This window comes from Brachionichthys hirsutus, unplaced genomic scaffold, assembly GCF_040956055.1.
Source record: "Brachionichthys hirsutus isolate HB-005 unplaced genomic scaffold, CSIRO-AGI_Bhir_v1 contig_761, whole genome shotgun sequence".
NCBI lineage: Eukaryota > Metazoa > Chordata > Actinopteri > Lophiiformes > Brachionichthyidae > Brachionichthys > Brachionichthys hirsutus.
The window spans coordinates 197,879-211,298 of NW_027180361.1; positions in this window are offsets into that span (position 1 = coordinate 197,879).

Sequence of the window (13,420 nt, forward strand, 5' to 3'; positions counted from 1 at the left end):
GCCCGAATGGAATCATAGAGCCACCGGTGAGATACGAGGTAAACCGGAGCGCAGCAATCATAGAGATGAAGTGAAATGTTGACAACCGCCACAGCCGATGGCTGCAGCTGCCGATCTCCCGCTCTGTCTCACTGGTAGACTTACAGTACAGGTGGAACGTAGCGGGGTTTGACTTGACCTGATCAGTGCTGTCAATATGCATTGGAAAGCATCTTGGAACGAGACTTTCGGGTGTATTTATTATCATCAACATGTCAAAATATGAACCCTTCAACATTAAAAGACCAGAATTAAATTAGGTCAGAATTATTTAATTTGTTCAAGTGTCTTCCTGCACAGCAAAAGCAGTACAATCGTCCTTTGTTTATCGCGGGTGTTTCATTCCAGGACCCCCTGCGATAAGTGAAAATCAGCGAAGTAGCGACACCGTATTTATTTGATTATTTTACGCGTATTTTTATGAACCCTCCCAGCACTGTTAACAACCCACCCTCTACTCCCACTCGCCTACAGACACTTTAGTATTCTAAGACAGTAACAGTAGTGTATATTTCTTATGCTTTTAAACACAATGGCCGCAGAATTCCCACACATGACGAGGGTAACACTTTTGTGTGCATCTTCCTTAAACAGAAAAGTGTGAGATGGTATTCTCTTCCAGAATAATCCGGTCTCATCCATGATGAAAACTTAATCTGCAACAGAAATACTTCCTCGATGAGTCGGTAAAAGTCGTTGTTCACATATTCTTCAGCTGCAGCTGTATCTGCAGAAGCAGTTTCAGGCCCGGGCCTCCTGCAAATAAATGATGACTGGGTCACTATGATAGAATATTCCTAAATCTCATTGTGCAAATGATAACCTAACCCTTTGTCAATGTCGCTCTCCAGCAGTTTCCAGATGATGCATTGCGTTATTCTTTCCAGTATTAATGGAAAAAAGAGCCACACCACACAACGCTGACCTCTGAAAGTCAACAATAGACAATTGTATATCTGTGTGTAATACAAGTACGTTCCTGGACTACAGTTCACCAGTTATGGGTAAAAACATCGGTAAGGGTCATGGAGTGAGAGTGACATCGATAGTCTATTCATGCTGGAGGAGTTAGCATTGTATCAATATTCAGGAAATACAAAAGCTTTCACATTTAGCATTGAGAGATTTGGGGGTTTATCTTCGATGCAAGGGTGTGTTCCAGAAGCTAGAGGGGATTAGAGGATTTAAAAAAAGGGATTTAGGTAACACAAGACGAGCAAAGAATAATAATAGAATCAATGTGTTGCAATTCATTTTTATTCAACAGATAAAAGCTGTGAGGGAAGAAAGAATCTTATTCAGAAAGCGTTCTCTCTAAAATATGCTTCTTATAAATAGGAGAATGACATGATATGTTGGAGCTTTGCAAATAACAATGATATAGTTTCCAATAATCTATTAAAATGTAATGAGTAGCAGGAGACAGTTTGTCAGTTGTTTTATTCATATAATTGTATTAACTGACGTGTGCTCCTCGTAGCAGAAAACACACAGCACACAATAGAAGCTATGATGTGTTTTATTATCTTAATTCAGGATTCCCTATAACATTTGATATAAAATTTACTTTGGAGGAAAACAGTGTGGCACAATGTCTCATCAAATAATCCGTAAAGGATCTGTCTTTAAAGGACTTTGCATCACATGGAATTCCTCAAATGAGAATGTGAACTTTTGCACTTATTCTTGTATTTCTTTCATCACGTCCGTATAAATGTCAAGTTCTTCTATTGCAGCAATCGTTCAAAAAAGTCTCACGTTACCACACTGACTTCGTGTATTACAGTATGTTATTGTCTTGCAGCAACATTACATTGAGCCCCTTCCTCCCATTTTGCCCTCTTCATCGACCAGCATCATAGAAACATGCACAAACAAGCAACTTTAAGGTTGTTTAAAGGACAGTGATCAATAATGCTCCTGTAACTCCTACTTAATCTCCATAATGAGCTTTATTGCAGTAATTAATCATGTCTGAGCAGCCAGTGCCAGCCTCCCTGAAGAATGCTGGTGGAATAAAAGCCAGACCGGAGCGATGCTGCCCACAGCCGACTTCAAAACGATCCCACGATGAAGGGATCCCAGCCTAAGAATTGTATTGTCCTCTTGGGACGGGCTGAACAAATATTGTATATATACAAATATTGCAAAAATGATGCATTCCACTACAATGATTTACACCCAGATATTAATATGATCTATAGATGAGAGATGAGCATGATTCTGTTAAAAATCAATGTGCAATTCACGTACGTGGATATTTCTTTTTCTAAAACTGGGTTAATTTTACTGAAAATGAAAATGATTTATATTTGAGTTCCCAAAACCTTTGTTCAATATGTTGATTATAAATTTAGAGTCAAAATAACTGCTTAACTTAAGTTTTTATTTATATTTTAATGAATAAAAAAAAAAGTCTTATTGCTACTGCTTCAATTGTGTTTTATATTAACACATGCCGTTAAAGGGGGCACACCATCCCACTGGGGTTATTTTATTGCTGCTACTTTATTGCCAGAAAAAGATTATCGTCCTTTATGTTTTCTCAAAAGGTGCTATCAGATGGCCCAAATCTGTAAAATCAATGTCGCTGATAAGAAACTTGATCAAACTTTCGGCTTTTGGTGGGCGGGGGTTTCCACAAATGGATGCTACCTGTATCTGATTCTCCGTCTGAGGACAAAAAGCATGAGACAGACAGGTCAGAGAGAAAGCAGGCCTTAGGTGGGGCGGACGGCACGAGGCCTCTTATGATGAATGATTCAACTGCATTTAGAAAACTATCGATTCTGTCCCGGGCCTGATAGAAGGTGATGATGGCACAGAGGTGAATCCATTACCGGGTGGGAAGCCGAATCAGGTACGTAGAGGGCTAATGTGTGTCCTTTTCCATTTGTCATCTCTAGCATATAGGAGGAGCATGCAAGTGTGGCATAATGGCGCACTCCTGTCCTCTATGTCTGCAGGTGGAGACTGGAGCATTGTCTATTTATCTCAAGAGCAACTCCACTAAAAGGCCAAAAGACACTTTGCCACTCACTTTCTTCCTGCCTTGTCTCAATGTCAAACCTAGGCAGAAAAAAAAGCAAAAGGAAACAAAGCAGCTGTCTTTACCCAGTCAAGATGTTCTCCATCCTCATCTCATGTTTTTAGCTGGGAGAAAAGAAAATGTGCCCACAATCAATAAGTTGTCATTTTGCAACTTGCTTGTTCAGTCCAAGAATTCAAACTGCTCTGTTGTTCTTTAGAAAATTATCCATGTCATGTGTTAACTGGGGAGCCCTGTACATGTGGAAAATGCAGCTAGATGAAGGAATAGGGACGTTTTCCCACTCAGAGGACAGCGGTCATAATACAACCTACAGTTCTCCATTCTTTATCTTAATATGCAGCCGTTTATTCAAGGGGATATAGTATGTTTAGCACAAGAAGAAATGCATGCAGCTTATATTCCACCATCATATCATCAAACTGTCAAGAAGCATCTTTTGCCGGCTAAACCTTTCACATATCTGTGTACTCATAATTGATTCTCTGTTATATTGCCAGCAAAATGCCACCAAGATAACTGAGCACTGTCGCATGTATGGCATTAAATTCTCACTGAGGTTTGATAGACTGCCACATCTTATCGCAACTGTGAAACACTGAGAGGAAGGGGAAGCGAGTGGGCGAATATTCACTCGATTCCTGCACCTCAAAAGGTCTCTCGGCGCTCAACATTTTCAAAGCACTCTGCCTTGAAAATATGTTGTTGTTTTTTTTCTACCTAGCGCAAATGCAAGGATTAAGTCAGATAAAGAGAACAACTGACTTCAAGTGACAAACTTAGAAGATTCAAAGAAAAGTGCAAGTTTGTTTTTGTAACTTTCTGCACAAGCAATATAAGTTGTAAAAGAAATGTTGGCACATCGAATACAAAATAAAAAGGGTGGACAGATTGGTGATGGCTTTTTATTAATGTAATGTAAATGCAGGTCTTTGGTGGTCTGAGATGGAACATTGAGATTTGGCAAAGGAGAGGTTTTTTTTCAGAATTTCGAAAACACACAGAAAGCTCTTTAAAGCGTCTTTAATGTCGAGCGCGAAGGGGCCTTTACTGCATTCCTTGGAAATAAGACTGAAGTTAGATTAGTAGGATATTAGCATTCCAGGTTTTGGAAAAAAAGTCTAACAGAGCTACTATGCCTCACATTTTAGTTGTATAGCCACTACAGACTTTTATTTTTTTATATTTAAGGGGGTATTGGGAGCACTTCAGACAGCTAAATAATAATAAGAATTGTATTTGTTCAGAACGTTTAATGCATTCTGCTTCAAAACATGTTATTAACAATTTATTTTTGCTGTTTCAAAGAGGCACTAACACATTAATCCGTCCTTGAAGCTTTTTCTCCTCTGTGTTTTTGTCAAAACATGTTTTTTTATGGCTACAAATGCAGACATACATCATTTTTGACAGTTTAGTTCAAAATTATAAAAGGAGCCTGTTTAGCTGCAGTGCTTGATTGAACCGTTCTTCATTCGTGAAGCCATAAGATAAAATTAAAATAACTCTCAAAACCATGGGTAGCTCCTTTTGATGCATCCTTTCAGATCTTGCAATATTGAAACCATATGTTTGACAGTAAAATGCTCAATGTCCTGCTGTGCTGAGACTGAGAAAACACCCTCCAACAAAGAACGCCATCCTCCCACAGCATCACCATCCACCCTCCAGCCAATACTCTGCACCAGGCTCCCCGTCAATCCCTCCCTCTGTGCCAGCTCTGAACGTCAGCTGCATAAATAAGTCCCCAAGTCACATGAAATCACAAACGTCAACCGTCACATCACATATTTATCTGGAAAAATGAGTCTGACAGAGTTCTGCTGGGTCCTGCTAATCGAGCATACTTTTTGTCATGCGCTGCGCTAAAAGCTGTCATGTTCTGAAAATTAAAGTGTTTTTTTTTTATACGAGGGCAGCTTTCATGATCTGTAACACATTAAAAGTGACTTTAAAATTCTAGAGGTTTTCTTCAAGCTTTGAGCTGCTTAAATTTTAAAAGTCAGTGCATGTTTTACAAATAAAGTTCATAAAGCTCACAGTAATATGTTCCATTATGCAAGTACGGCCACAGGGAGTGCATTAATTGTCTGATGAGATCCTAGAATACGCAGCATCCACAGAATCTACTACTAGTTTGATGGAGTACTGTATATGGGGGGGGGGGGAGTATAATTGGGCTTAAATTAATTGTAATAGGACGCAAAAGTTTCCATGTCATGTCTATATTTCTTATGCATCCAATGCCTCCCACAACTGCAAGGTGTGACCACTGACCTATGCTTGGAAAACTCAATTCGTTCCATCCTGCGTTGTTTTTCTCAGATGTGCCTCACAGTTACTGAGTCATGATGTGACCTGTCAGTGAGGTTTAGGGGTAACTAAGCATACCACTGTCAGACGCTCACCGTCGGGGGGGTTTCTGCTAGTCTGCCAAGGATGTTAATGTTGCACATTAGTATATACAGAAAGATCTAACCTTACACCGTCAGAATATGTGGTTGATAGAATTACGTAATATTACGTCAAAGGTTTATTCGGGTAGTTTCTACAGGTTCTCTTTGGTTACTCTTGCTTCTTTCCACCACTAAAAACATGACATTTACCTTTATTGCCAAAGGTATCATATTTGATACACATGGCCTTTCAGGATTTTGAGACTTCTCCTTCAGAAGTTTGATTTCAGAAGCAGGCATACAGTCTTCTAACGGGGGCTGCAGGCCACAGCAACTATTGGTAAAGCTGAGAGTTCTTTTTTATCTTTTAAACAAAAGGGTACGACCTTTCTCTGATCTCACTCACAATGTCTACCGAGAGGAAATGTTCTCTTTCTACTGCAATATTTTCCATATCGTGACGCAGCATTATATACTTGCCATAATTTAACACGGGGGTGACTGATGACCGAGTCGGCATAGGACAAAACCCAATTGTTGTAAGTCGACGAGCCCTGTACCATGTCACTAAAACATAAAAATGTCTTGAAACAAAAGAACATGGCCTTCACAAACCCACAGTGAATGGATACAATGAGTGAAAACATCCTGTTGGGAATGATTCTCTTGTAATCGTTAGAAAAGCTTCTACACACACGGCACAAAAAATTGAACCAAAAAGCCTCAAAGAGCGAAAGGCCACCATCCACTTCTAAAAGCTCCAGGAAGCTAATTGTCAACGGTACCCTTTTGTATGGAGGAGAGCGCTTCCCCAAGTAGTGTCTATTGCTCCCTGCATGAATTGACAAGGCTAATGAGGAAATTAGGGTTTTATTAATTCACACAGAAGACAAAATGAGGAAGAGGCAGCGGGGGGGAGAGGAGACGACTCCATCTTTGATTTAAAGGTTAATCTGCAGAGGAGGGCAACAGGAGCACAGAGAGTGGTCCTGACAATATTTTGATGCTCCTGGATGTGGGCCAGCTGTCCCACTACAAGACAGATCGAGAGACAGACAAGAGGGAGTTGGAATGGCAGCCAAGTCTGGGTCAAGCTTGGGAATCATGCAGAGACGATTAAGAGCATTAGCCTCATTAATACTGTCCGTGGCTAGGTCTGGCCATAGACCACCACTGAGACCTTTCTCCACCGCACATGCTGGGTGAAGGGGCATTTGCAGCCCGACACTTGACTTTGACAAGGTCAGGCTTGAGGAGCAGCAGGCTGACTCGCGTGGTGCTGATGACCTTATGCTGTCATGCTGCTAACCTTACCAGCCTCCTCGTAGATAATGATAAGTGTCACTAAAATATCCTTATTTCTGCAGCAGGGTACTGCGCTGCATCACCGCTCCTGGGTGTTTTGGGATTTTAGTTTGTATTTCTTATCATTTGTATAATTTTAATTGGGCAGATATTAGACTTGTATTATGTTAAAACCAAATATCCTGGAGCTTTTCTTACTCTTTGTCTTGGAAATCCTCCACAAGATGAGAACAAATATATTATACTTATAATTTATATTCTTACACCTTGTCAAATGGTCATATTTATGAGTCATATTTATGGACATCGTTAATAATTCATGTGTCATATGATCGGTGTAGGTTTATTTAATTGGCCTTTTGAAAAGTTCTTCATTAAAGAGCAGTTGGAGCAAGCCAGAGGTGATGCTGCATGATTTATCAGACTCCCTCATCCTGATAGGGACATCAAGAGGATTACATTTGTCTCTGTTCGCTGCTGGAAAGGAAGCAATTGCAAATACTAAAATGACATCAGAGAATCATGTAAATTAATATGTTTCCTCAAGAGTTTCAGAGATGGATTATTGGACATTTATTTTTCAAAATCAGTTGTAATCATTAATGGAGTACTGAATAAAAACGGTGTAAAAAGTTAAAACTGAAAAATCTAAATGGCACTCTGTCTCTCTTACTGAACGCCCCTTGCAAAACACATTTTATCTTGTTTTTATGTGAGGACCGCGTCACCCAACACATTATCCACCGAATGCACTCAAGTGGAAAAATCTCATGTTAAGAAAAATGTAATTGATTATTGCCTGACCCATGTTTGACTCTTCCACATAGAATCTATACAAAATTAGTTCATTAGGCTTTACATAAACAGATAAACAAACAAACTGGCAGACATGGATGAAAACATCCTTGATGGAGATAATAAAACACAGCAGGGTTCTCTGATGCTTATTCCTATTTCATGCTTTTCATTTTCGAATGGAATTAAATCAAGTGGAAGTTATGTTTGAATATGTTTACACAGAATGCCATATCTACATTATTGTTCGGAGATATGGGGAAACACATATAAAACTGCACTCCAACCAATTTTTATTTTGCAGAAAAGAGCTATACGTATCGTTCATAATGTGGATTATAAAGCACACACTAATGATTTATTCTGGCAATCTCGAAGTCTGAAATTTTTTGATTTAGTAGAGCACAAAACAATTCAAGTTTTATATAAGGCAAAACACTATTTATTACCACTCAATATACAAAACATGTTCCATGAGAGACACCAGGGATACAATTTCAGAAATCTGTCAAATCTAAAGGTCCGTAGAATACGCACAACAAAGAAGGGTTTTTGTATTACTGTCTGTGGAGTAAGACTGTGGAATAGACTGAGTAATGAAATGAAAAATATGTTGAGTTTGACTTTATTTAAAAGAAGGCACAAAGAAATGATTTTGCAAACATACAAGGACAATACCTGACAATATCACACGTGAATCCAAGCATGGGGTGAATTGCTATCTATATGAGCAAATAATGTATATTTAATTTTAGTGTGTATATTTAAGTTTAGAAGGGGTAGGGTTAAATAAGTATTTACTTCTTCCTACTCCCTTTCGCTCACGTAAATGGCATAGATAGTGCATTATGGTTATTATTTATTGTCTGAGTTATTGTTAATTAATATTACATGTGCTGCGTGTGTGTGTGTGAATATGTCTTTACATATGTGTGTACAGTATATATATGTATTTATGTTTATGTATATGTGTGCACATGTATTTGGCATTGTTTTATCATTTTTGGTTGTTTACGTGGTCGAAATAAATAAATAAATAAAAAATAAATAAATAAATAGAATTATAGTGCTTCTAAAGTAATTTTTACATAGTTTGAAAATGAAAAGGATCTTTTGGTTTCAAGTGTTAAACCTGTGAAACTCAGTCAGACCAAGTTATCTTGCTCAAATATCGACATCAGCATGACAAGCTGCTGTTTACATTAGAACTGTAATTTCTCCTTTAAAAAATATCTAGACTGAAATGGGGCTGATCCAAATCTGTCAGCAGAACTAAACAGAGGACAAACCACTTTTACTCAAGCAGAAAAAAACACATGTCATGAATAACAGACAAGTGCATGTGCCGTGGCATATGTGGTGCTCTAATTATTTGGACTCCTCTACCTCTGCCAAGACGCTGAAACAATCACCAACGGAGCATGGATGGTGGAATTGCCCGTATGGTGCATCCACTCAATAAGTTAATTATGCTTGCAGCCTCTTGTTTTTCTGTGCTCTGTTAGGACCCCATCCAGCTTAACGCCATTACAATTTGGCTTGTCCCACTCCCACTGTTACAGCATCCTATTTCCTGTTGCTCTGCTATGGTTGAATACTGCCATCTAAGGATCCTGTGTACCGGTAATCAGATTCCATTGTACTACAGGCAGGCAGGCAGAGAGACAGACAGACAGACAGACAGGCAGACACCTACCATCTCTTTGGCATCTCAAGCCTATCGATATAAGAAATATGCTGGACAACATTAAGAGGGATATTTGATGAAAAAAAGTGATCTTTATTTCGATTACCTGAAAATAATCCATTCACATTGGGATTTTTTTGTAAAGGTAGTCCTGGTTTCCTGTACTTATACTTAATCATGTAAGAGATTGAACCGGTAATGGCTTCCTGTTGGTTCTCATTCACATGTCAGTATCTCCGCATGGGCGTATAGACCGACTTCAAGTCTTTGATGGATCTTACAAGACTTTGTTCTGCTGGCGTTGCTGTCACAGCCGAAACAATATGTGCACATCCTGTTTGCCAGTTTTTGCACGGAAAGCCGCCGCCACCCAGACTCCCTCCCTGCGTCCAGCCATTCTCCCACGAGAGTGATTGACAGAAGGCTTTACTGCAATAATCGTTCCCAGGAATCCACCTCTTACTCTCTCATCTTCAAGAGGTCTTGGAACAGTTTCAAACAAGCTGTGGAAGGTATTTGCATTCTGGGACGGTGTTTGCCAGTGATTTGTGGATGCCTGCGCTCAGCCCTTAGCGAGGAATGTCACATTTTGAAAGCGTGTGCCGAGACATGTGGATCTGTGTTTGGTGTTTTCATTCAAAGTGTTCAGTTCCAAAGATTATGAGACTGGCTGAACGCCAGTGTTGACAACGATGGTTATATGACTGAGACGAGGAAATGTAACAGAAGGTTCTGTTATCAGCAGGGTCCAGAACAAAATGAAAGAGTCTCAGTTAAAGTCCGGGTCCCTAACTGGTGTAATTGCATCCATAACGACATAAGCTTGGAGAAGCATCGCCTGCGGGCGTCCAGAATACTTCTACACGATGAAATATTTCCATTAAATATTTCCAATGTGAAGCTCGGAAAAGAATCTAGCAGACTGACTTGTTCTTGAAAATAATGTCAAGTGACAGAAAATCCCTGATTAAAGATCGGGCCTAAGGTGTCAGCGAGTTATTTGTTGGCGCCATGTTGGCGGCATAATGAGAAAAGCCACTCCACCTGAGGTGAAGCTTCCATAATTTTCAAGAGTAAACACTTAATCCTGTGCTTACCATTGATTACAATGTGCCTCTCATCAATCATCAAAGGCTTGTCTTAACATATTAATAATTATTACATCTGCTCTCAGTCAACACACTGATTAAAGGGAGGAGATACTGGTGAGCAGCAAGGTGTTCGGGAGGCTCGTCGCATATTCTGGTTCGGCTTAACCGAGTATGTGTGATGTGGAAGCTGATCAGCAATGAGTATCAGGTGGCCGAGACACACAGGTGAAGCGGATGAACCGATTGCATGCAGGGATGTGGAGAAGGAATGACAGATGTTAGTATGGAAAACCACGAAATAAACAGAATAAATAAACAAATAAACTTTGTCGTGACAGGCATCATGACAAAAACAAAAAGATTATGCCAGGCAGAAGTATGGAAATAGACAGATTAAAAAAAAATACTTTACCAAAAAAACAAAACAATAAAGTTAATGAAACACAGGCTGGGCAGATCTTGGTTTAACGGCTCACATTTCAACATTAGTAAACAATGACACATCACTTCCTTTCAAGTAAAATGTAAAGTTGAAGGAGGTAGGCTACTTTTTGGGTTTGAATACTTTTATACATACTGGGATTTATTAAGGAATTATTCAAAGAAAAAAAAACCCACAAGAGTTTATTAATTTGAAATTACATTTCTGGTAGATTTTTGGTGGCAGTTTTGAGCAAAATAAAATACATAGAGAAAATAATTAAAATTTCATTAAGTGAAGCATATTTCATTTTGTCTCCACAATGATTTCGGTATATATTTGTTCTTATCTTAATATTTAAATACATAATAAAGTGGCCCTTGAGTTCCTTGTAACCACACATCAAATAAGGTTGAATGTGTTGTGCATTATGTTATGTGTCCCATCTCTGCGGTGAAAACGACCAATTTGAAAAGAATAAAAAGATGAACACAAAAGCCTTGGCTACGCAGTGTAGCTGCCTTTCAGTGAATACATATATGTCTCTTCCTCTTTTTATTTCATGACTAATGGTAAAAATCCAGCCTTTCCTTGAAAAATGTCTCTGAGTGCACTTATCTAGCAAATATTAAAAACAGATTACGGGCCCATTGAAAAGTAAGTGGTTCCATAAGCAAAATTGATGGCACTAAGGGCTATGATGGAGACTGCCTACATCACCTTGAGGGCCTCATCCGATTACTGATGCCATGTGCCGCATGCGTTCCCTCTGAAGAATGGCGACCATTTCGCTGTGGGCTCTGACACTCCACTTAAACTGCTACTCCATGCAGTTAACAGGAGCGCCAGGCCCCACACATCAGGAGGCGGGACAATGGATTGCATGGCGTTATGTAGTAGATCAGTAAAAACTCTTAGTTTAAATACACAAGAAAAAAGGATTGATTCATGTTTTGCTTTTTACATTATATGTCATTCAAAAATGCTATGTATAACAACATATGTATGTATGACAACACAATGTGCAATATGGAAGAGGAAAAGTGGAAGGAACTGTCACAATATTAAGCAGAATTAAAAATTGTGAAGTTCTTGTAGCGTTCAGCCCTGCTTATGCTGACCTCCATTCCCTGATTCTACTTTATTTTACTTTTTAGTGCTTCATGCATGCAAATTATTTGTTCTAAGCCAAAATTCCTCTATAAAAGATGCTCTACAAATACATTTTCATTAAAATAATAATTATTGTGGTATTTGTTTTTCCTTTGAGTGCTTCCATTACCAGGTATTTTGCATAAGAAACTGAGGTTGGAATAAAAAATAATAATAAAAAAAGACCATTTACAGAATCCAACTGTAGATGAATTTTGCAAAAAAACCTTGGTTCGTTCTTCCAGCTTGATTTTCATGTGAGTGATGTCACATCTCTAAGCCAGCTCAAGGGAAAGTTGTGGACAGCTGCCAATTCCATGGGGTTTGGAGATGCCTTGTGCAATTAGGTTCTTCTACCGTAAAGGTTGCCATGCCAGTGCTGCCAGCCCCCCTGGACCCTGAGCCCCTTCAACCAGCCAGCCCGCCGAGTGACGAGTTGAAAGTTCCCATTTGACCATGGAGATGTGGCTCCCTTCCCTGCCAGCAAGCTTCTGAGCCGATTTGAAGGTGTGGGTCCCTGGACTGGAAAATCTTCCTTATCCGAAAAGTCGATTAAAGCCAACAGCTGCGTTTCAGGCTCTGCCAGCCAACCCTGCAATAGACACACAATCATGCACACACTTTAACATCAGAAAGTCCTTGGAGCTACTCGGCGGTAGCCCAAACATAAAGACGACTTCCCTCAGTCAGCCTTTAAAACAAATCACTTTGTTCCATCAATCTTGTTGTCTTGTCAGTGAGCTGCGTTCACTCCATTAACAAACTTCATCAGACTCATTTGGGAGACGCGACTGGCAGCAGATGAAACGCTGACAAATGAAAAGAAGAAATCTGCTTGCAAACTCAGCGTTTGTTTTTCTTCGTATGTTGCAGTTACAAGCTGCTCTGGTGTGTCATCGTCCCCCCCAAAAAAAAGACGGGTCTGTTTTCCTCTACCGTGTCTGCACAGAATGAGGCAGAACAATCCTTTCCATGTCAAACGTTGGAAATATTCTCACAAAATGCTGCAATAACTGATCACAAAAAGACCTGGAGCTTAGTGTTTGCTTTATAAAAAAAAGAATGTGACTTTATGCAGAAAGCTGAGTTGCTGTATCGGGCTTCAACCATTCGTGTCAGACACTGCAATGGCCCTCATTGCTCAGCAGCCACCAAATAAATTTCCATTGGGGGAAGGGAAATCAATAAGTGCATTCTGCCTCTTTTCGGGTCCTTGTAGACTCTCTCCTGTGATTTTAAAAGTATGTTAATGTAATTTATTGAACCTCTTACCCTAATCACTCAGATTGCCTATAATTACATACCTTGACGGCTGCCGGACTTCTAATTGCTAATGCTTTTCCTGGAATTTGTCCTCTAATCCATGTATGCAATGACTCTTAAAAGAATGAAAAGTGCTTTGCTGCTACTTTGAGCTGCAGATCCAGTGCTGCGTTAGTGCTGGAGAAAGGTCTGGCACCCTCCGTCATTACTCTGGTCAATCAC